This window comes from Aethina tumida, chromosome 4 (assembly GCF_024364675.1).
Source record: "Aethina tumida isolate Nest 87 chromosome 4, icAetTumi1.1, whole genome shotgun sequence".
Taxonomy (NCBI): domain Eukaryota; kingdom Metazoa; phylum Arthropoda; class Insecta; order Coleoptera; family Nitidulidae; genus Aethina; species Aethina tumida.
In genome coordinates this window covers 679,988-704,700 of record NC_065438.1, presented here as the reverse complement: position 1 = coordinate 704,700, position 24,713 = coordinate 679,988, and the positions used below count along the sequence as shown (strand labels likewise).

Here is a 24,713-nt window from a genome sequence, read left to right as displayed (position 1 = left end):
TAATTATTTATGTATAAATTTTTAAATAAAATTAAGTATAATTAAGTCCTAATAATATTCATTATTCCTTTAAATTATATATTATCAAGTTAATTGAATTTTATATTCATGACAACCTGAATTAATTATCTAAATTAATTTATAATATTTGATAAAATTATTAATAAATAATCGGTAGATAAACCTCAAATTATTCCATTTTCTTTTACACAGTTTGCTTCCACTCTTAAGGTCATCTTCTCTTAACGAGTTACATTCAACTGAAATTCAGGAACAATAATCCAATAAAGACGTCGGAATTTAAACTCTGTCAAAAATAAATTCAGCTCGTGCAACTTTGTAGAATTTTATGAATACAACCGACGAGCGGAATCATATTTTATTACCTCGACATTCATTATAATACTGTTTCGAATGTGCGTCTGCGGAAGGAAATCATCACCAGCAAGACACGCAGCGTCTGTGCGTCTTCCACTCCAGATATTTCTTATTTTGATGTGATGTGAATACATTTCAGCAAATAGACTCCTGAACATGTTGCTCATTTCGAATGAAATTGAATGAAGTAAGGGAAAAAATGGATTCCGTATGGTATTTTCTTTTTCCAGACACACCTTTAATTGGGGACGTCTGGGTGTACTTGGTTTTATTTAAGACTATTCAGGGACTTTTTAGGAATTTGAGACCAATCAATGGGTAACTTCCTTGTTCACCAAAGGTGTCCTGTTTTTGTTTATGATTATTTAGGAATCACTGGGGAAATTTTACATGATACCAAGAACAATTCTCTCTTCTTTTTACTACCGACTTCTACTAACATATTCCAAACCACAAATTTCGTATTAACATTTATTTGACGCCAAATCATGAACAATTGTATTACTCTCCATTTAAATGGAGCCGGCATAAAACAATGGACAATGACGTAGTTTAGGCAAAATCAATCAGCAGTTTCCGATTCAAATCAAAATAGAGTATTACAGGATTTGAGCACTTCAGCTTTGATCCAGTAATGGATGACATACTACCTCGTTAGTTCCACAGGATCATTACTTGTTGGTATTGTTTTGAACCATTGCACTGCAATTTTCAGTTTTCAGTCGAATTTGAATACGAAAGCCCTGCAAACACGCATAATCCATATCATAATTGAAAATTGCTTAATTACTGTGTTACTGACAACTAAATAGTTTTGCTGTGAACGTGCAAATTAATGCCAATCGAAACCTTTGACGGAGATATTCCTTTACACAGAAGTTTCGTACTAAAATTCAGTAGCACGTATAAAAGTTTCATATATAATTTTAACCAGGGCGTTAATATAGCCAAATACATGGAAATATGCGTGTTTTGTATTTATTTGGATAATCCGACATGGAAATGAAATAAATTATATTGATTGCTCTAATAAATAATGCATGGAAATTTAAATTAATTTACATATTTAAGTACGTTCAAAATTAATTAGTCACAAAATCAATACGTGTGTTAATAATTGTTTGTTTTCTGTTTCAGGTGAGTGAAACCATAACTCCACAGGTATCACTTAAAAATACATACATAAAAATATTTTTTTGTATTAAAGAATATTGAACAGGCTGCTGAATAAAAGCTATGTTTTCAAGAGGATCATTTTGGGATAACCACGGCTTTGCACATCTTATTGTTATTAAACTGATGAGGGTATTTCGGGGAAACCACCTTAACGGAGTATCCTTTTCCTTATCCTTTACCCCAACCGTATTTTAATCATTCAACTTATTCAAATCTTTATAACTATTCAATATCTTTTTGTGCCCAGAATTGAATTTTGGATCAAATAGATAAATCTCCAGAATATGTAATTAAATCCTCTTATTCAAAAGTAAATTATTGAAAAAAGGTCTTGACCTAATTAGTAGTGCTCAGGTTGATTAAAAAGATCAATTCCAACTAAATCTCAGTTATATAACTACAAATTAACTGTATTAGTTTATTACTTCGTTAAGTTCGTCCACAGATTAATTTATTTGGTCTGCGTGACTTCTCTATTTGAAGTCGCCGTGAGTATTTAAACTCGGCAAATTTAAATTCAAGAACTATCTCCGGATTTAAATAGAGATTTACTCTGGTAATCGTTAGCTTTTAAAATTCAAATTAAATCGCGGTTTACTTCGGAGTTTCCTAAGATGTCTGAATGGTCGTGTAAGTTCTCCAATGATCCATGGTGTGAATTTCTAATATAACTTTCGACTGGTTGTCGAAATTAGACCAGTTTGGTTAAACTATTTCTTTGACACATGTACCGAACGAGCTCGGGACGTATTTCTTGACTTAAAAACTCCACAAAAGCGCCAAGAACTAATAAAGTTCGTCCTCAAGCGTGACCTTGATGCCGAGGTTCAGGATAAAAGCTCTGCAGTAATTTAGCTGCCTTTATAAAATTTATTAAATAAGTAAATAAACTGGATACATATTAGCTCAGGTACGTTAACTTAATATACTTAACGTCTCGCCGTTAAATATATTAAGTTTGGAAGTTTTTTTGAATATTTAATTTACTCTAAATCTTTTTATGGGAGTTATTCAAAATTAAAAATATTTGAAATATTATAATTTAAAGAACTAAACATCTTATCCAGATATAATTTAAGAAAATAATATAATATAATAATATTTTTTATTGAAATTATAGTTTTCATGAAAGTACAGGGTATTTTATTATTACACAGGTTCATTTCATTTCTAATAAACATTCAAAATACTCAGGAAAGACATAATATTTGTTCGAGAGATAATATAAAGTTCTCGAGACGTATTCCACGCATTAAAAACGACCACAAGAAAGCAGGAAGTAATAACGTTCATCCTTAAAGGCAACCTTGAACCGAGATCCATGATAAAAGCTCTGCAGTAATTTACGTTGCTCCGGATCCTTACAAAATTTATAACTAGATCTCCAGAACTGGGTGCAAAATCACAATAAATGTCTTAAGTTTCGTATATATTATGTTCGGCCTGTTTTCGAGGGTGGAACCTTAAATAAGCATAAATAATATCTTCGAAATTTACGACAAATGAGGGAAAATGAACAGGGGGAAATTTATACGACTATTTTGTTATAATATACTTATATATTATTTCATTTTGCCACAACAAAGGAGTTTTTATTTCGTCCATCACGATGAGATAAATCGATGCTCACACAAAATTATATTTTTTTTCCACAAGAAATAAATAAGTGTTTACTTTTATTTGGGTCAATTTCATTTTATTATGTTCCATGTGTGCTCACTCATTGTCTTAGTTTTCGGTACATAAATCAACATTAATGGTAACAAATCCTTTCATTCCAACAAAATGGACTTACATACAGCTGTGTTGGTTCGCACAACGTGGAATCATCGAGGGTTTGCTCTAATGTAAAGGAAGACTCGGGAATCAACGTTGTATACCTAGCAAGAGTCTCCCCGAGGCTTTTGTGTGTGTAAATTAAGTTAGAGGTGGAACATTGCTAGCTTTCCATAGTCTCAGTTATACGGTCTAATTAAATTATTTACCCGAATAAATCTTGTTCATATTTGCTAAATCTGATTCCGGATTTGCAATAAACTGTTTCAATTGCTTGTATTAACATCCGTCCTTCCTCATTGCCAAATTTGATTTTTTACTGATACTAATGGCAATATTTGACAATTGTATATTCAATTACGTATCAACCAATGAGTAGTTGGGATTTGATCCGATCGACGATTTTTTCCCCAGCTGAAATTAACTGAAAGAATTTCCCGTTGTGCAAATATTAGACGGGCTGAACCGTTATTGACAATTGTATAATTAAATTTACGTATTTGTGAGTTTTGTTTGCTTTTGCGATTAAAATGGATTCGAGTATGAACGGAAGAGCACACAAATCTAGTTCTTCATCAATTTTTTTTTAACAAATATGCTTTGGTGTTTAATTTTCTCAATGAGCAAATAAAAAGGCTATAATAGGGATAAAAGGCAAGGAGATGACGGAAGTACCAGTTTAAATCAAAAATTAAAATGAATAAATGTAAAATGGTCGTAAAGAATCAAGGGAACATCTCAAATATGTTAATTTTCCTCAAATACCTAAGTCTTCCTAATTTTCTTTTATTATTATCTTACCACTGGAAGTCTGCGTTGTTAATTTGGGCCACACGACGTGCCGGGACCAACCAAAACGTCCCAAATTTAATTAGTAGATGATTCAACATTAAGGTGCATCCATCTGACCTAATTAACAGATAAATCCAAGCCAGATTGTCGGGTTTATGTTCATCTAACGTGGCACTCGATGTAGATTAGTGTAATGGCAACAATAGAATAAACGCGTCCACCTCAAAAATTGATTTATCTCGAGACGGATGGTGAAAAGAAGACAACTCGAAGGAGAGACACGTTTATTTTGAAAGTTACAGATGGTCCGTTAATGGTTACCCTTTGGCGATTTGCATGGGAGCTGACGAACTTCAATTGTGGTTATATTAGTGAGGCGTTTTTGTTCAGAATAATTGTAAAGGTTAAAGTAAATTGTGTGAGAATTATTGTTAGAGAATAGTGTAAACTTTTACTGATGCACGATTAGTTTATGTTCCCACCTCGGGGCAAACTGGATCCTTTTACTGTCTCTCCCTCCAGATTTACATGGAGTAAAGGTTTTTCCATAGATATTTATTTAAAAAGGCATAATTTTAGGGCTGCGAGATAAAAGTGTGCCATTTAAATTAAAAATTAATGCAATTTAGTAATAAGTTAAGTTTTTCCCAAAATTTCCAAGGCAAATCGTTTATATTAGCATATAAATGATAAGGCCGAAACAAATAAATGCATTCCTGGAAATTTGCAATTTAAACCAATCGTTGCGCCGTCTGCCTTACATTACAACAAAACGCCATTAAATATTATTACGTGCATTTGAGAAATATGCATTACGCCAAACTTTCTGATAAACTGGCCCATAAATTTTTGTTATAATATATACTCGCAGTTTTGCCTCAGAATCAACCTTTTTACTGTCGTGCTCTTTATTAAACGACATTACGAATTTCGGTAACAAAGTGAATTTATGGGTTATAAAATATAATGGCGATAAAAATTGAGCGAGATTGTTTACTGGACGTTAATTCCTGTAATAATTTTTTGAAAGTTTCCTCCGCCTTTATGGTCCATTATCAAAGTAACATAATAAACAAATAAGAGTGCTATTTTGTTATAATATTCTTAAATATTAGATAGCAGCACACGTACCAAACGAAACAAAATAAATATAAAAGTTTCACTAATCCAACAATGGGAGAACCAGTAAAAACAGAGAAATGAATGGGACATTGTGCAAAGTTTGAGTAACGTCCAGCTTTATCGTGTAAGTAAACAATCGGTCGGTAACTAAAAGCTGACAAAGTCGTCAAGTGTTAAATAACTCGTTAAACTGTCTCGCAGCATCCCCCAGTGGAAAAGTTTTACATCCACGGCGAAGACAATTTATTCGAATGCGCAGCCACAAAAACAAATCAATCTTGATAAATTTAATTTAAAAACGATTTTTCTCATAATCGCTTGTTGGAAATTTTAACAAATTGATGCGAGGCAGATAATTTATTAATCCTGGGTGACGTTTCATGATTTGCACTGGGATAAAGCCGTTTGTTGCGTTGGCAATGTATCATAATTACACGCACGTGTTGGTTCGAATTTCTAGCTTTCAGATCCCGAATATCGATTGGGAATTTACAAATAATTAATTAGCACAATCACACGCATATATGAGGGTATAAACAAGTACAAAATAAAACTAATTATCGAAAAATAATTAAACAATGATGGATAAAAACAGTTAATTGTCATTTTATCTTCAGTTATTAGATTTTCTTCCAAGAAAATGTGAAGAAAACAATATGAAAAGTTACTTGACACTTTTAAAGAAACCCAATAACTGAACACAAGAAATACAAAATGTGTTCATAAGATAGAAAAATAAGTTGTAACCTAATCCTATTATAAAGTTTACTTGCAAATAAATAATTCAGCACGGTTTTGAAATCGAGAGTGATAGATTTCCAAAGTGAAAGATGTGCCGGAAACCAATGCCTCCGATATTCCCACGGGATTCCGGGAAAGAAATGAAAAAATGACATGCAAATCTCAACTTTTCCCTTTGTACTTTTGTAAAGACGAAATCAATACAATGCTGGTTATTACGGCCTCCTTTTTCGGAAGTGCATTCACGTTTTGTACGTGACGGAGTACAAAAAGGAATTGGGGGTTCTCACTTAACACGTGCTGGGGGATAATTTTAAAGTATCTTAAAAAAAATATGTTGATTTCGGTGTAAGAAATGTTTCAGCAACTTTTACTAGCTTTTATTTTACATTATACTCGTCTGTAATAGAAATATTCATTTCCTCCCTCTAATTGCAATGCTTTTAAAATATATATTATAATATTATATGCCTTGAAATTATGTATGATGATGTAATATATTTATATGTCCTTAAAAAATATAAAAGCTTTCATATTGTTCTTGGTAGCTTTTTTTTAAAATACGTAACAGTCACGATATGTTGCTTTTTACAGCTTTCATTATTTTAAGTTGAAGAATATTTTGTGAGTGAAGGAGATTCTCGAAGTTGTCATGTTAAATTCGCGTAGGTGCTAAATATACGAGCAGCTTTCCACTTCATCCACGTGTACAATTTAAAATGTCAAGAGGCGTGCTTTGCCTTTTGTTATACAACAATATCGTGGAAACTTTCAGTAAGCTTTCAAGCCGTCATAAATTAGCCCAATTGTAGTTCGATAGACAAATCGAGTTATGCCGTGTAAGTATTGGCTAGTGAAGCCCACATATAATTATATCGAATCGATAATCTCCATCAAAGGGGGTAAATTATCTCACTTCCCAAGAAGACTGGTGGTAATTATATTACCACCGGATTACCAGCATCGTCACACCCCAATCTAATATCCAATACATTTCTGATACCCTCGCAAAATTCTAATAACAACATTTGGCATTCACGTCAGTAAATCCGACGAGTAAGCAGCCGTCAGCCCGGCGGGCTGACTTATTATTCGTATCGTGTTTCATAGCCGGTGGTGAGGAGTCTGCTTAGCACGGAGGTGTTACCTTAAATTTTACAAGACTCATTTTAATTTTGGGCCAACGACTAATCGATAATTCAGGTGTGGAATGCCGCGAATTCCGACCGACACTTGCGTAAAATTAGGTGTGTAAGAGGTGACAGCTAGTTCCTGAAAATCATGAAACGTCACAAAGGTTTTTCCAGTTATTTAATTTTTTATTTCTTTTTTAATTTCATATCAATTTAAGCTGGTTCCATGGAATGGAAGAAGGAAGAGGACCATCTAGCTGTGTTGGATGGATGGATGGAAATATTTCAAAATTGATACGTGAAAAAATACATAACATAACCTGGATTTGAATAGTGAAAAATCAAATTTCAATACAAAATTGGTTTTACAGATAAATCTATTTTACTTTATTTTTGTTGAATGTGTAAAATGTTCGCCAACTATAATAGGTTTCAAATCCATTAAAACTCTATAATTTTATTGGTGTAACTCAATTAAAGTGTTTTATTGTGACACTGGGACTAAAAATAACAACAATTCCATATTCATTCATTAAATAAGGAAACTCTCAATGGACTTTTGGTTGTTTGTTTGTTTGTTATTGTAGTTAATGGACATGGCACGTGTTAACCAAACCTCCAATTCCTTTTGTACTCTCATACTCATAAATATGCTCACTCATATGTATGTAAACGTGAGTAACGTCTTCACAAAGATGTGAAAGGGAATTTTTAAAAGGTAAATGAGACAATTGTTTGAGTATTCAAGCCATTTTTTATTAAAACCATATTTAATTGTGTAGATGATTAAAATTAAAAACTCATTGTAGTCAGAATTCCAAGTCCTAATATATTCTATTTTATCTTAACTATGAGTTCATTAAATCTATTTGTTGTGTCAGTTGCTAAAGGCATTGTGCAATTAATGTTGAAACTCTTAAACAATCTCGCACTTCGAAATAAATTTAATTCATTTGAATAAGAGGGATTATTTTAGTATTATTACGCCCCTTGGTCGTAAATTTAATGAAATATGTTAATTAGATTGCACCATGTTCATTAACAGACTGCAGTGGAAACTCATTTCGTGGATTTAATGCCAAGAAGAAACATCTCCATATTCTGAACATTGTTTTCCTTTCCAGATTTAATAATCTTAATTTGTAAATTTATATACTGCATATAAGATACTCGAAAATGTCAAATTACTAAAATGTAACAATTCACAACCAAAAATGATACAAATTATTTAAATTAAAATATTTATTCATTATTCAGGTTTTTGTAAGAAGAAGAATTGTAACTTACACATTTTTAAATTATTAAATCTAGTTCATAAATTAATAAAGTTGATTAGCATAAGCTTTTACATATAGAATTCTTGACAAAATTGAATATTCCAGGCAATGTTTATCTACACTTTAGCAATTACCTAATATTTACCGTGCATTTTTAATTTATACGTATTAAATGAATGTTTTATCATAAGATGAACTTTTAAAAATCTAATAAGCCAGGAGATTGTAATATTTACTTGAAAAATAATTAAATTTAAAATTTGCTTTCTTCTTTGCCTCGCCTCATAAAATAAAACAAACTGCTTCTGGCAACACAATATTTATTAAGTTAAGTCAACTTTTCCAGGACATCATCTCAAAATAACCTTTGCATTAAAACGTTCCAGAATTTTAAAGTTGTCAATAGAAACAGTTTCATTAAATAATAAATTATTCATCGTTTTAATTTACAAAAGAAAAAATGGCATAAATTAGCCATACGAATTTATTATTCCGATTTAATAAGTGTGTTCTTGGCGTTTTTGCTTGGTTTAGTGCAAGTCCCCCGATTCAGATAGCAGCAAATTGGGTCACTTTCAGCTCAAAAGTATACTCTTGGGAAACTTATAGTCACTCGAGATAGTCCGTTATCAACTCATAATTTTCTTTTTAGATGCTCTTTGAGTGTGTATGATGAGCATGAACTATGATTTTTACACTCTCCACGTTTTTCTGACATCACTAATAAATATGTTACTTTTTTTCTAAGGTTAAATACAAAAAATATATAATCTTAATCTGGGTAAATTAATTCGTACTAAATATTTTTAATTATTAATTAATATTTAATAATAAATTGATCACTTTTTCAGGTGTTAAAGATTTAAAACACATATTTTTCAATTAAATAATCGTATTTATTTGAAAACTTTTTAATAACAGTAAAAGCTTTCGCTTAGAAGAAATTAAATGTTACTCAGCTGCAATAAAAATACTTGATGGTTATAATTATATGGCATAAAGTGGTGTATCATGTAATGTTACATAATTTATAAACTTTATGGAACTGCCTTAGGAAAGCATGTAAAAGTTTTGAAACAGTAATATACAATATTTTCAGTATTTTCCCGTTTCCTCGGGAATAAATATCCGGTTGGAAAGCATTAAAATCTTCATTGCACTTAACAAAAATTGAATTATTTGCATTAATTTAAAAATTTCCATTAATAATCCAATACCTGCGGTCTTTAATCATATTAGCGTTGTTCGCTAACTCCCAAAGGTCCGAAATTAATTATTAATAACGTGATGTCGCCGGAGTTTATGATGCGAACTTTAAACTAACCAGATTAAATAAAATTAGATTGTACGTCCCATGTGTTAATTATTTCAGGCCGAATTAAGGCGGATTAGCCGTTATAATTAATTTTTAAAAGGGCTCCGCAATTTTCTGAGTGACAATTGAAACTATCTAATACAAGGTAAAAAATATAAACACGGAAATTGTAGGTGTTTAATTATTCGGTGCGTTAAAGTCGTAAGAAAACTTTAGGGGAGGCGCCAGGTAAAAGTTTATTGGTCTGAGCTAAAATATGAGAGCCATAACTTTGTGGGCTTTGGAACTATGTCATAAGGCTTTTTCGTTTAGGTGACTTTACACCTTGTCACTTTTATGAATTTTCGCAGCCCGTCTTCCCAACGAACCGATACGAACTTTTAGATGTAAATAATAAAAGTTTCAAGTTGTATTTGAGGGAGAATATATCTTTTTTTGACGTTTATTGGAAATTGCTTATCATACGAAAGGTAAAATTCAATTATTCAAGCAATGCCTGTCCATTCCCAATAATTTATTCAGGGCAAGTACAAAAAATATGTCCCCATGTAGACGATTTATTTTATTCTTTTATAAATTTAATGATGCGAGTAATGCTTCAAATCAGCCAGACATAATTTCATCGGAGATAACTGTACCGAAAGCCACCCTAAGGCGTCACATGTTATCAGCATTGGATTTAAAAAGGGAACAAATGGAAATTATTTATCTCCGACATTAACTCGATGAGTTGAGGCCCGGAACTGATACAAATTGACATACATTTTGCAATTTAATACACTATCAATATTGTGAGGACAAACAACTCGTTGGTGGAGCAGGATCGAAATATATTTCGTCGGCCTTATGTACACCAGGTTGAAGGGAATGCTCGCTATCGATTAAGTCACCCCAAGTTTGCACAGCGACTAAGGAAAATAGTGTAAATAAGTGTAAAATTAATGACGGGTCCATTATATGCAAAATTATTACGTCTTTAAGCAGAACGTACCAATGCATGACTCAAAATCCACAGCCGCAGGGATGAAGTCAACAAACCGTAAATTACCAAAATCAACATGGGAGAGAGTTTTAATGATATTATAATTATAACTACAATTCAATCGAAATGTCTGACAAATTTCCAACGCACAAAACTTAAGACAATATTTAAGTTTGGAAGGTTGCTTCTTCATTTTTTGATCCTCATTATTTGAATTCATTAAAGTGAGGGCTGAGCTTAATGAGGGGTGGAAGTAAATTGGTCTCATCTGTAATTTTTAATCGATGGTTCGTTGGTGCGGCTTAAGGAGAAGTCGTGCCCGATCCCGTACAGATGTAAACATGTGCGAGTTGATGTATTTGACCATTGTTGGTAATCGCGGTCCGAGTTCTCCGACGGTTCGCCAAGATCCGGGGAGACAAGATGCGAGTAGGAATGGCCGGGGCAACGACTGATGACTTGTCCAGCCAGACTACCTTGAGACCTTAACATTCCATCTAAAGGCCGTGCATTAATAAAAACAAACAAATCAAACTGCCAGGTACAGTATGGATCAAATATATTGGCCTGTGATCGGGTTAATGGGCCTGTTTATGGGCAAATTGCTGTATTGCCGATGACCGACCCGAACTTGATTGAATTTATCTGCCCAACAATTTTTTCCTTCACAAATTCTGAGAATATTGTATCTATTTCTTTAATAGTATAAAATTAGTCTTCGTCTTTTATATTGTCTTAGTTTTTCATTTAAATTTATAATATTTAACTTTTATCAGTACATAATTTTAAATAATTTAATATATAAGTTTCATTCGAATAATTACTGAATTATTAATAGAAAAATTAACAATTATAATTAATTAAATTACTAAGTAATTAATATTTGTACATTAATACAAATAATTCTATTACTTTTTTCAATAATTATCTATAATAAAATTAAAAATATTTTAAAAGGTTTATTATTATTGTTGTGTAAAAAACTACACTCTTAAAACTAAATTTAGGTTGAGAAAGAAATATTTGTTTTTTTTTTACAAATATCTTTTCAAATAAATGTTTATATCCGCAAGCTATTTCCTTTTTATTTATCCTGGTCATCTTTGCAAACATCATTTACAATAATTGCACGTTTTGAAACTCCTGAAAATCCCGAATATAATCAAAGTAAAAAATGCCAGTTCCACATATCAATTTCTTTTTGATGTTTCACAATTTGTGTGACTGAAAAAGGCTGAAGATAAATACAACGAGATACGTAAAGGTATTGCAACTTAGTTCTGTCAAGAAGTCAGTTTAACAAAAAAACACACAAGAAGTTTATATTTGGAGAACCTCAATATATATTTAAATTAAATTGCATCTTTTATGTGATTTTAGATTTTATTGGGTAAATAAACAAAATAACAGAAATTTATTTAATAAATAATTTTAAACAAATTTAATAAAACATGTAATATATTAATAAAAATGTCTTTCTTTCAAAGAAATGTGTTCATACAATTAAAAAATTCATATTAATTAAAAATTTAATTTTATTAAATTACAAAAAACTAAACTAAAATTAACAAATTAAATTTAAAAAAAATAAATTAATAGTTTACATTATAAAATTCAAATAATAATAATAAAATATTATAAAATTAGTAATTTAAATAAAATAATAATAAAATTAAAAATTTAAGTTTATTAATTTACAAAAAAACTATAATTAACAATTTAAATTAAAAAAATATATCAATTAAGATTTATAAAATTTATTATTAATTAAATTTAAAAAAATAATAATAAATTAATAGTTTATATTTATAAAATTTAAAAAATATGGATGGATGGAATTTAAATAAAATATTAATAAAATTAAAAATTTAATATTAATTTAGATTAATAAAATTTAAAAATATACTAATTTATAGATTGATATTGATATATTGATTTAGACTTATAAAATTAAAGATATTTTGGACATTATTACAATTAGGGCTGATTCAAGTAATCTTTAAAAGGACGATTCGATTGAAATGTTACTCAATAAGTTCCTTGATGTCCAAAATAAATTGTGAGGTCGCAAAAGTTTGAGTTGGTTTACACGTATGATAACTGCAGTTACGTCGTTAGTTTCACACACACACCGCAGAAAATTGTTAGTCCGTGCGTAACGAGCGGATAAGATTGCATTTTTACTTAATCCACGGCATTCTCGTAATATTATAGGCCACAAACAAGTCGAACGGGTGCAGATGGCGCCAACTCTAGACTTAATATACCCGTCTCCGGAAAACCTTGGCGGGAACGGGCGAAAAAATAAAAGTATACGGTACGCGACGCATGAATATAATTACTTTCCGCTTTATGTTGCGTATACCCCGTACTAAATACTTTTATGTTGTCGTTTTTATTGACCAGACACAAAATGGTGTACGCCTGCCTGGAAAATTCAAATTAAAACCATCCACGTTTTATAGTGTCACAAGTTCACTAAAGTTTCCACAGGAGAAGCTTTAAATAAAATTTAAACTTAGGTCAACATATATTTTTATTCGCACGTCCTTCTGGCCGAACACGTTAATGAAGATTGCTCTTGGTGTGCGAGTTAAGGTCGACAGCGATTATATTTTAATTAGAATAAATGAAGAAGTACGATGCTCAAAATCAATAATTCATGGAAGTCCTTGTTTGCACCAAGACAAACGAGCAACAATGAAATCTTAATGGACCTCCTCCTTAACTTCCCTGGTAAACTACATGAATTAAATATCAGGCCCGTTTATCTCTATTTACTTTAAGAGTACGGGGGGTGAATTATATATTTGTTTGATTATTTTTCTTATTGTGTTTTGTCAGTAACGTTATATTTTTAGACATCCGGCACGAACAGTCATTTCCAGAACATTTTTCTGGATATGTGCAGAAATATTTCATGAAAAGGTAACAAGGCAAAAAATATTTTAATTAGCTTTTTAAAATGATGTGGAATATGAAACGAAATAAAAAATGTTCTTTGATAAAAAACCACATAATTTCTAAATAACTTTTTTAAATGTATGTGGGATTAATTAAATGATATTCAACGAAAATATTTCATTTGGAATTATTAAATTACTGAAGCTATACTATACTAAACCAACTAACTCATGGAATAAGATGTAAAATATTACTGACTTAACGATTTAGTTTTCTGTAATCAGTTTAATGTCTGTTAAAATAAGTTTAATGGTGTATAACTGAGTGGTATCATTAGTGAACATAGTGTAACAGATAAAATTTAAGTTACACGTCTTGTTGGCATTAATAATTATGAAATTCAATGGTTTTCTTGACTAGAAATTACAAATTCATTAAAAAAATATTATATTTTACCTCGTCATAATATTTATTTTCCTTTAATCTTTAATCTATCACTTTTATATATGTTATAGCTACTACTTTATAAAATAGCTGAATAAATTATAAATTAACTAAACCGTTAGCAATTTTGAAAGAAATCTCAATTAGTAGTTTATAAACTAACCAAGAATCTTGGCTAATGTAGTTGAACTAATTAAGAAATCTAAATTAGACAGATAATTTATAGGTAAACCAAGACAGTTTGTTTAATCTGAAAAGCTTTATTAAATTTTAACTCTTTGGTTATTTGATTATCATAAATAACGTATTAAAATGCAAATATATTTTTTTATTTTTTATTAAAAAACACTGAACATAAATTTTAAATAAAATCTCATATCATATTTAAGTTTGTTATTAAATCAGTCAGTTTTGTGGTTGATTAGTTTATAAACTTGCTGAGATATTGCCTTGTAATATCAGAAATTATGTTATTTATATTGCCTGCACTTCCTGAAGCTCACTTAGCCTTCAAAATCTAATCATTTGTTGTCCTTTTATGGACATTTTAATTTATTTAATTGTAATTGTAAATTATATGTAACATAAATATTCCAACACACTCATTATTAGCCATTAGTATCATACTTAATTAATTCTGTTTTACTATACAAAATACAGTGGAATTTTAATAATAAATTCCCCAACTTAATAGTTATTTTATTAAAATAAAACGCAAAACGTGTTTCGCGTGTTTTAGGGTCGTACTAAATATATCCCCGAAGTGTCTTTTTTATATTTCACGAACAAATACTGCGGATGATTATTGCCTTCCGTTGCTTTCGAGGTAATGCACGTTATTTTTATGGCACTTTGAAAAAATAGAAAATATTAGCCCGGGAGAATTGGGACCCCCTCTTAAGTTCTCTGCCATTTCGTAGTTCCTTTTTTATGTGCGTGCCAGTCAGGGAAGATCGAAGACGTCGTGCGAAATTGGAATGGAATATATAAATATCCCGTCCGAGGGAGGTCTGTTTTTAAAAATTGGCGAATGCGTCGATTTACCTTTAATTTAAACGGGGATAGATTTCTGAAAGGTAATATTATCGTCGGCGTTTTGAAGTTTTCAATTCGAACTATGTTCGATTAAACTTTACTTGCTTTGGAAGTTTTACAAGGAACTTGAATATTGGGAATTTAATATTTCTTATATTACAACTCACAGAAAATATTAATTAAATGCTGATAATAAACCATTTTCTAATAAAATTAAATTAAAATTTCATGTATTTTAAATCCTTAAGTTTTCTGTTTCCTTCCTGCAATTTTTTTTATATATTTCAGAAGTTTTCAGTTTCAGACAATGTACTGAGATGTTTTTCTGTGTTTGAGTTAAAGTTACTAAGAACAATCTAACTAAGAATTCTTAAAGTCATTGATGTACAAAAATTGATTTTTGATTAAATTTAAAGAGACAAATCACGTGAGGAGTGAAATACATTTTGGTTCAAGTTGTATTAACATAAAATGTATCATAAATATGTTAAATCAATTTTTCTAAACTTATTTGAAGCATTCCTATGAAAATAAGTCGGATGGTATTTTAGGAAAATACAATTTCCATCTCAAAATTCAGTTTTCGTTCCTTACTTCTAACAAAATACGATTGAGAACCCCAATAAAGACGACTAATAACTGCGAATCGATATCTTTATAGGCTTCAATGTAACTCATTTTATAGTGAAAAAATCGGTCGGTTATTCATAACTTCTGAACAGATATTTAAATATTGCTCTTGAACTGAACGAATGTTATTAAATTCCTATCGCCACTTAAGACTGAGGCTGAAATATAAAACTCAAAGGATCGTTATATAAGAATTGAAATGTTAATTTGAATAAAACACAAAGCGAATTTCAATATTAGCATATAACCCCCATAAAAACATGCAACTTCGCATTTCTGCCCCACATATTCAAAACTAATTTAAATTTATATTAAGTGTAATATTTTCAAAACTAATTTTAAATGTATAAAATTAATTTAACCCTTTTGAATTAAGACGGTTATTGTAAACAGTTCGTTGAACAAGTTATGCAAAAATACGTAATTAAAATGCATAAAACTAGCAACGATTAGATTTAAAAACTTAATATTCAGTGCAACTTCGTGTCGAAAAATAAACGGCTCCTGAAAGTTTTGAATTTGAGATAGGAATTTTCCGCTGAATTTTCAGAGCTTTATTAAAGGACTGTCCACAAATACGTGATGGTTATAAAAGAGCAAATATGTAGGTTAAATAAGCTTTTCGAACTGAAACAGAATACATAGTGCCAATATTCCCTGAAAGAAAGTCTACTTGCTATGAAAAATCACTGGGACGTAAACCGTTTACTTAATGCATAGGTTCTTAACTTGATTTTTTTTATTTTCTTGTTTATACTCTTTAAAATCGATAAGAAGATTATAAAAATATTATTTTTCGATTACGTAAATATATTGAAATAAAAAAATGAACTTCAGTGAGCAGCTGAAAGTTCTTTAATACATTTTGTTACAGTTTAAATCAAACAATGTTTAAACCCCGGAAGCTTTCCCTAATTAATAGTTTAACACTGTAAATCTGAAAACCTTATTCTGAAACGTGTTCATTAAATTTTCCAAATTAATGAACAGTATACTGAGTCGAAATTGGATTAAACCGTTAATACCACATTGATTTTACGTAATGTTGAATAGATATACAAATACGTCAGTGCTTCTGGCTGTCCTGATGCGCCAATAATGAAATAAATCGGAATGTGAGGATGAAGCCACGTTACGAAATGTAAGTGGTACTTGGGAGATTAATATAATCCTCAGACTATAGATGGTATGATTGATTGGGTTTTATTCAATTTTAAAGCGATGTCTATTTATATGCTGGAAATTAGAGGGTGCATTTCAGATAACTTCGCTAATGTTAACATTGAATGGCAGTTCAATCGATTCGCGGTTAACTCCTGGCAATTTTGATCTCTTAGTTTGGCTTCAACTGGTAAATTGCGACTGTGTGGTTACAAGCAACGCGTTGTTATTTCCAAACAGTTTACTGTTCGTTACGTTGAGAAATTGCCAATCATGTTCAAAAATACTTCCATCTGAAATTACGTCTGTTATTATTTCTTTTTTAATATAAATATAAATGAAATCCTGTTTTAGATTAATATTAATTCAAATATTATAGATTTTATTGGATATTTTCTCTTTAAAAATTTAAATTCTGTCACAAAACTACGCAAAAATACTTTTTTAAAAATATTTATTGTAATTTAAAATAATATATTATTTAATCCAAAGGCAGCATAAATTTAAATAAATTTAACTACCATGAAATACAATTTTACTCGCATTAAACAGCTTTTATATTAAAAGTTTTAATAAAATATTATAGCCAAGCTTTAAATAAAATTTTTATTGTAGTATTAGCCATTTTATTACCCTTTTTATTATTTTATTTTAATTAAAAATGAATCAATGTATATACATAAAAAATTAATTTAGATATTCCCAGTAAAAAAAGTAAATAAATAAAAGAGTAAAACAAACAAATAGAATCAGTAAGTATTATATAAATTTGGTGTAAAATTACTGCTCATTTCTCAGGATATCGTGTTGCATTTGTCTCGACTGAAGGCGATGATCACTGAAAGTATTTTAAGACATTTACTGTTATTGATCTATTTCAGTTAGGACAACAAAGAAATCGAGTTCCTTAATCATTGATGTCTAATTTGTTGTCTGTCTACATTGTATTTTATTTCGTTATGGCCGAGTCGTTCAATTAGGGAGAAAATAATGAGATGCTCGAAGCTACACCAGAACGATTAAATTCTAACAAGAACGATACGTAACGTTCTTCAGTCAAACAAAAACAAATTAAATGTCACTTGACTGCATATTGGAACGGAATAATATTGCCTTATTTCGTTTCGGTTATATGCTTTCCGGATTCGTGAAAATAATACATTTTAACACACTTTAAATTGAATTTAAAATAGAAATTCATAATTAATTTGTACAAATAACTGAGCAAATTAGCACACCATAATCAACTTGGCTGACTGTGCTTAACTTTAAAAGCTTTCAGTTGTGTTTTATGAATATTTGAACACAGTTCACATTGATTATCAGGATAATTGATTAGTGGTTAATCCTGACAATTTTGATACCTTAGTTGAACTAAAACATTCCTATATTGGAAATGTGGTTTTGAACAACACATAATAAATTGGAAGCTTTCCACCTCTGCCAAAATCCACATACTTAATATTTTGTTTTAGATTTTATTCTTAATATTGGATAATAATAATCTGTTATCTTAAGAATGTGGATTTAGAGGATAAAAAATTAATTTAAAGGCTCAAAAACATATTTAAAAAAACTTTTAATTATTCTTATTACTATAGATATTAATATTTTTAAATAATAATAAAGTAATTATAAGTATAGTTTTGTGTACATACATTAGAGTAAGTTATTTTTGAAAGATTTAATATCTTAACGTTTTACCATCGCACAAAACCTGAAAATATTGGAAGCCTCTTAAGGGTAATTTGCAAAAAACTTCGGCCAGCTTTCTCCCTTAAATACGCAGTTCCTTTCCCACGAACGGTGCAAATTATGGCGGTCCCTAGTCACAAATTTTCGCGGAAACCCGTTCCGCTTTGTCGACTGGAAAGATTATAATTAGAAAGCAATATGTGGGTAGAAACTTGCCGGCTACGTCCCGTACGTGTCAAACTATAAACCATTCTGCGGACGGATTTTACCCCAAATTCAGAAAATTGGGACGCATATGTCTCCACTAACGGTTATGCCTTCACAAATTTGTCGGAGTTGTTTCACAGTATTTTTGGTCCCCTGTTTCTAATAAAACTGAGGGTTATTGCCCTACATATGTCAGCCAACATGACACCTTTTTAATTTCAAAACAACCAAATTATTACCTTTAAAATTAAACTTTATCTCAGACACGTATTGATTATTTGTTTAAAACTTTTAAAACTTTACTGCAACTTAATTACCCATTTAACTTGCACCACTAACAACATTTTTAATTAACAAATTCATGGGTTTCTTTATTGATTGGGATAAAGGGCTGATGTGAAGTGTTGGAGCGTTGATTGAGCTGAAGTTTCTTGACTGATTCCGTGCAGTGTGTTGCAGAGATTCCCCGCTTATTTTGGAGCAATTTAGAGGCGATTCAGCGCAAACATCTCTGTCTAATGGCATTACGACGATCGCTTCCGCACACTTCAATGCCATTGACTTATTTATCTGGTGGAAGCAAATTATATTGTCCTGTCGCTGCCAATAAACTCCTCCGGGATGTTGTTTTAATCTGCGAGGCAAATTGTCGGACTAAAAGGATGACGTTTACTTTGTTTCGGGACTGGGATTTGATAGTCCTAATCTAATTTTAAGCATTGACAGCTCTTCAATTATCGAATTACTCGCAGTTAAGCAAACGGGCGTTTTGTGTTTTCATTTTTCAATGGACGGAATGATAACTTTCTGTGGAGCCCGACATTGTCCGTTTAATGTTATTTGATGCTTCGGTTGTTCAGCCAAATTGGTTGTAAAATTTATACGATTTCCTGCTTATTACAAACTACTTTTACAATGTAAATTTTATATTTTCATCAATGGAGACAATAATATTTCTGATCATTTTTAAGGGCCCATAAAACGGTTGATTGCTTTATATCTCTGACATTAAAAACGGAAGTGGAAAGAACAATTTTTGGTCCCCAAGCTGAAAATTACTTTGAATTGTTTTTTATTACCAGTGCCTGGCAATTAAGAAATTTTCAATCTTGGATTGTTATAAGAGCTCCTCAAGGAGTTAATTGAGAAAATTTACATTAATTTGCTTCACACCGACATAAAGTGTTAAATGTACAAATTTAGTCGCCTGTTGTTATAATCAACAAACGAAGGTTGTTATAACGAACTCCAAATTAACGGTAACAAAGTTTTATAGCATGTAATTTGCGAAACACTCAGTTAATCACTGGCTTCATCAGTTATGGTACTAATAAAATAATTAATTAAACCCTGCTTTTTCTTTCTGTTTTATTTATGATCCTATTTGGTTTTTCTTATCTTTCTTTTAATTTAACAGATTATTTGTTTGTTAATTTTCCTCTTGTCCATCTTTTTCTTATCATTCTGTGGTCTGGAACATCAGAATAAGACTGAGATTTTCATTTCACTTTCTTGCTCGTAATTTTTCATCATTTTATGTCCCACAATAGATAAATTAAGTCGCCAGTTTTCATAATTTTAATAGTTTAAAAATAAAAGAGAGTGTTTTATGTATTAGAGCTGTAACCTTAATAAAAAGAACAACACAAATATAGTGTACAAGATAAATTTTAGATATAAAAGTGCATTTTCAGTTCGCATTGTTCCAAAGCCGCATTTCATCCCGCACCTAAAATAAAAACGGCGTATCTTAAAACACATAGAGTGACACAATAAGTCCGTGTTTTGTGTAGTGTCTACATACGTATGTAAATGTGACACTCGTATTGTGATGGCTGATGTAGAACTCGACTCAGTCCGGATAGAACTAGGCTAAGGACACTTGTACGGGAAAAGAAGAATCAGGAGACAAAGCGTGCTTATAATAAGGCCGTGATTGATCACCCAACATTTTGCCCTTTTGTCCTCGGCTCCGTCTGACATAATTATGTCCTTTGTGTTCGGCGCCTTTAAAAAATTACCATCAATGAATGAATTTATGAGTATCAGTATCGAATTTATTCATTCATTTTATTTTAATCAATTTGTTTTATATTAAAGAAGACTACTGATTGAATTATACTTCGAATAAACTCAGTTTAAGGAATTTTAATAATCCTGTTATTAAATTTAATCTCGCCCAGCAACGAAATTTTATTCGTATTATTGTTTCCCCTGATTAATCAAACCAACGCTTAATTTGTATGTCCAGGTATACAAATAAACTCGTTAAGTACGGACCAAGATTAAATATGTAATCAACAAACTGGGGTTGTGCTCTTGCTAAAATGTTTAATCATCATTTCGTTTATAAAATCGATATGTATTCAGGGTGTTACACCTCCGTAATGTTTTTGGACGTGCCGAAATGGGTTGTTATTGTATTTTCGATCAGGAATTGCGATTTGTGTTTTAATAACAAAAGCATTAAGCTTTCCTGGATTAGATTTGATGGAACCAGAAGGGATTATTTCAGTTAATTTTAACATGTCTTTGTTCTTTTAATAAAAATTTAAATAAAATATACACCAATTTTTAAAATGTTTTATAGAAAAAGTATTTTAAGGATTTTTTAAACGATAAAAATGTGTGTTACTAAAGATATAAATCAAATATCATTTTTCAGCACACGGTTTAACAACATCTAACATGCTTATAATATTATCTAGGATCTTATGAGGAATTTGGGCCCAACGAATAGTTAACAATCGGCTTAATTCCCCAAAGGATTCAGGTATTGATTGATGATTCCACACCATGATAGTGCCACCTCTAAAAGGGTAAACCTTTTGAACTAGTCTCAGATTTCTGTTCCTTCCAGGGATTGCCCATTTCACTTCACATCGACTTTCAATTCCATAGTACAACTCTAAGCCATCGAAATGTCAATATAAATAAGCTCTACACAATCATCTAACTTATCATTCGTATTATTGAAATGAAAACTGTGATTAAATTCATAATGCTCTTCTTAAACCTCGTTTAGTTTAACTTTTTTATATATCTGAAATCATCCAGTTTCAAAAATTGATAATAATGTCTGTAAATTATGCCAATACTCATTTTTCGTTGAGCTTTAGCCTCCCTCTAAATTTTTTATAAAATTACTACTTATTTTTCAATTAAATATCATTTTTGGTTTACTTACAAAAAGTATCAATCAACTATGAAAATTTGTGATTACTAATTGACAATTTTGGACATAGATTATTATTATTAAAATAAAATTAATGTCTAAGCCAAGCACAATAAATGAGGCTCAACAAAAGATACCCCTGAATTGCTTAATTAAAAATTATTATATATTTACCATACAATTATGTGATATATATATTTAAATAGCCATAATATGACAATTATGTGAAACAAAGTCGTCGTTTAACCGCGAATGGACCCCGAAAGTGGGTAAAGAGTATATCTTGCCGGGTCACGTCTGAACATTTGCGAAGCGGAAAAGGGGAACCGGATACTTTAATACTGTAGAAATGAAAGCACCCATATATACCTGATCCCGGCTGATTCACAGGAACTCGGCTCCAATCTACACGAATTGCCATTTGTTAGAACGAAAGAAAAAGGGAATATCTCCCAGATGTATGTTCACAATTCTCCATGATAATCCACCTGCATCACATAACAGTCATAAATTTAAAGTGGAATTTCATATTTATCATGTTGTCATTTTACTACTACTAATGTAATTATTTTTCGCAGCTTCCGAGGGAAAATACAAAAATTTGCTTTTGATTAATTAGTATGTGTGTTCTAGCCTTATAAATATTAATGCCCGATAAAATATTCAACCTCATACACCTTGATCCGCATTAATATTAATTTCCAGTCTATTGTTACAGACGCTCCATCTTCGTTTGGCTGGAAATCTTTAAGTTTAAGTCGGTAAGTTCTACAATGGAATAGAATAAGGTTTAGTTAAATGTACTAGAGGCTGATAAGGAAGTGTTCATTAATCTTGAGATTGCCCGACTAGACAACACTATTCATATTTATTGCCATGAATGAAACACCGTGAGGCAACCAGGAAATTGATGGGTTTAAATGTAAAACAGTTTCGAATCTTCACCGGCTTTTACCGGCATGTAAATTACACTGTCTAGAAATAAACGGTTAATCTATTCAAGTGACTTTTTATTAAAATAAAGTAATTAAAAATTAAATGGGGCAAGAACAATCAGTGAACATTATTTCAGGGGAATCCCAAGAGACTATTATTCATTTCTCTTAAGAATTATTCTTTTAAAGATTGGTTTTTCTTTTATCTCAATCAAATATGAAGATATGGAGGGTATTTGTGTGTGTAAACATCAAGTTAAATTATATACAACATTCGACACGTATTCACATGAAATAGGAAATTTATTATTAGACATCAAAATGGCATAGTTATACATAGAATCATTGTTAAATAGTTTGGAGCGAATCAAAATTCAAAGCCATTACGTACATCTCAAAGAACCAGACTCCATTCAAACGTCAATGGCAATATGGCAAAGATTTATTGTTTAAGTTTGTACATGAACTATTACTAATTAGTGACGGGTTAATTTAAGAACATTAATCACTTTTTTCTTATATTGTGAGAAGATTAATTAATATTAATATCACTTTTTTCTGCTGAAGTAGCACATGAAATTTAATTAATCGGTGAAACTTATTTTAAAACTAAACGATTACAAGAATAAAATCCACAGTAAAACGAATAATTTCTACCTAATTAAAATTAAATTTTGCTAAGTGTTAATAAATTAATATTTAATTAATTAATTAGTAATCTACATCTTTATCAATCGTTTCTTTTTTAACTCGCTTTCATTAAAAACCATTACAGGATCTTCAAAGTTTCCATTAAATTTAATTTTTTGCACGAAATTACAGATGAAAGAAAGGTTTCTTTCAGGATAAAACGTGAAATTGTCTATTGACGATTTCAAGTAATTAAATGAAAGGACGGGGGTCCCTTTTTTCCACCAGAACCTTTTTAGATTACTTTGTAAAAGCTCCACAGAAAAAACTATATTATTTTTTTATTATTATAGATAGAATAAAACATTTTACATTATATTTTTTGTTGTGTATGTTACTTAATGAAATAAATTCGTAATATTATTAGGGTAATTTCCTTGGATAAACAAGAGCTTCCGAAAATTAGGACGGCAAATGGGGTAAATAAAAATGAGAAACCGTACGAAATATGTGGAGAAAAAAGGGAAATTTCCTCTTTGCAAATATGATTTCGGTAAACATGATAATTGACCACCCACATGCGACTCATCAGCAATTATATTTCCATCATTCATATGCTCGTTATGAAAATTATAACGTCAATCGGCTACCGAATAATTAAAAAGCTACTGTGCATGTGTTTGAGTACGTTTCAATGATTTATAGTGATTCAGAGGAACTGAGGGACTTGAACATATATTTTGATGTCGCCCATAAGCCGGGAGTTGTGCAAAATAAAATTTTACTCCAATGGCGGAACTCCACAACCCTCAATGGCCCAACAATACACCACAAATGGATTATTATTCACGCTCGTGTATAACGCATATCCAGCTCACAGGATTTGATTTACGTCGGTCTTGATTTTTTATAATGACACGTAAAATGAAGCGAAAATAATGGGTTTTGTATGTGTTGTTTTATGGTTCTGTCACGTTTAATGGTTCGTGTATTTTCAAGTTCATTGTTGCACCAAATAAAAGTTGAAAATAGTTTTTTGAAATGTGTCCAAAATTCGATTATACTTCACATTCCGGATTAGTCCGGGTAAGCGGTTACCAGGGAAACGTAACTGACGTCAAACATCTGCACGCTGACGTTCTTTCATTTCGTGAATATTGCCGTTGGTCACTAATTGAAGGTTAAATACGCTGTTTCTTTGTTTT

At 30.7% G+C, this 24,713-nt stretch overlaps 1 protein-coding gene and 1 long non-coding RNA gene across 4 annotated transcripts in view; one reads left to right on the top strand and one right to left on the bottom strand.

Moving 5' to 3' along the window:
- LOC109594324 (high affinity cGMP-specific 3',5'-cyclic phosphodiesterase 9A) overlaps positions 1-24,713 on the top strand; it is a 72,857-nt gene that overhangs the window by 15,016 nt on the left and 33,128 nt on the right. For 2 of the 3 annotated variants that reach the window (XM_049966294.1, XM_049966292.1), the window contains exon 2: positions 22,662-22,704. The exons of the other annotated variant lie outside the window; for it this stretch is intronic. The gene's annotated coding sequence lies outside the window, so the exon portion shown is untranslated. The remainder of the gene's footprint in view (positions 1-22,661; positions 22,705-24,713) is intronic. 3 annotated transcript variants of the gene reach the window in all.
- The window catches only part of LOC126265308 (uncharacterized), a 37,315-nt gene that overhangs the window by 1,381 nt on the left and 11,221 nt on the right, over positions 1-24,713 (bottom strand). The window lies entirely within an intron of this gene.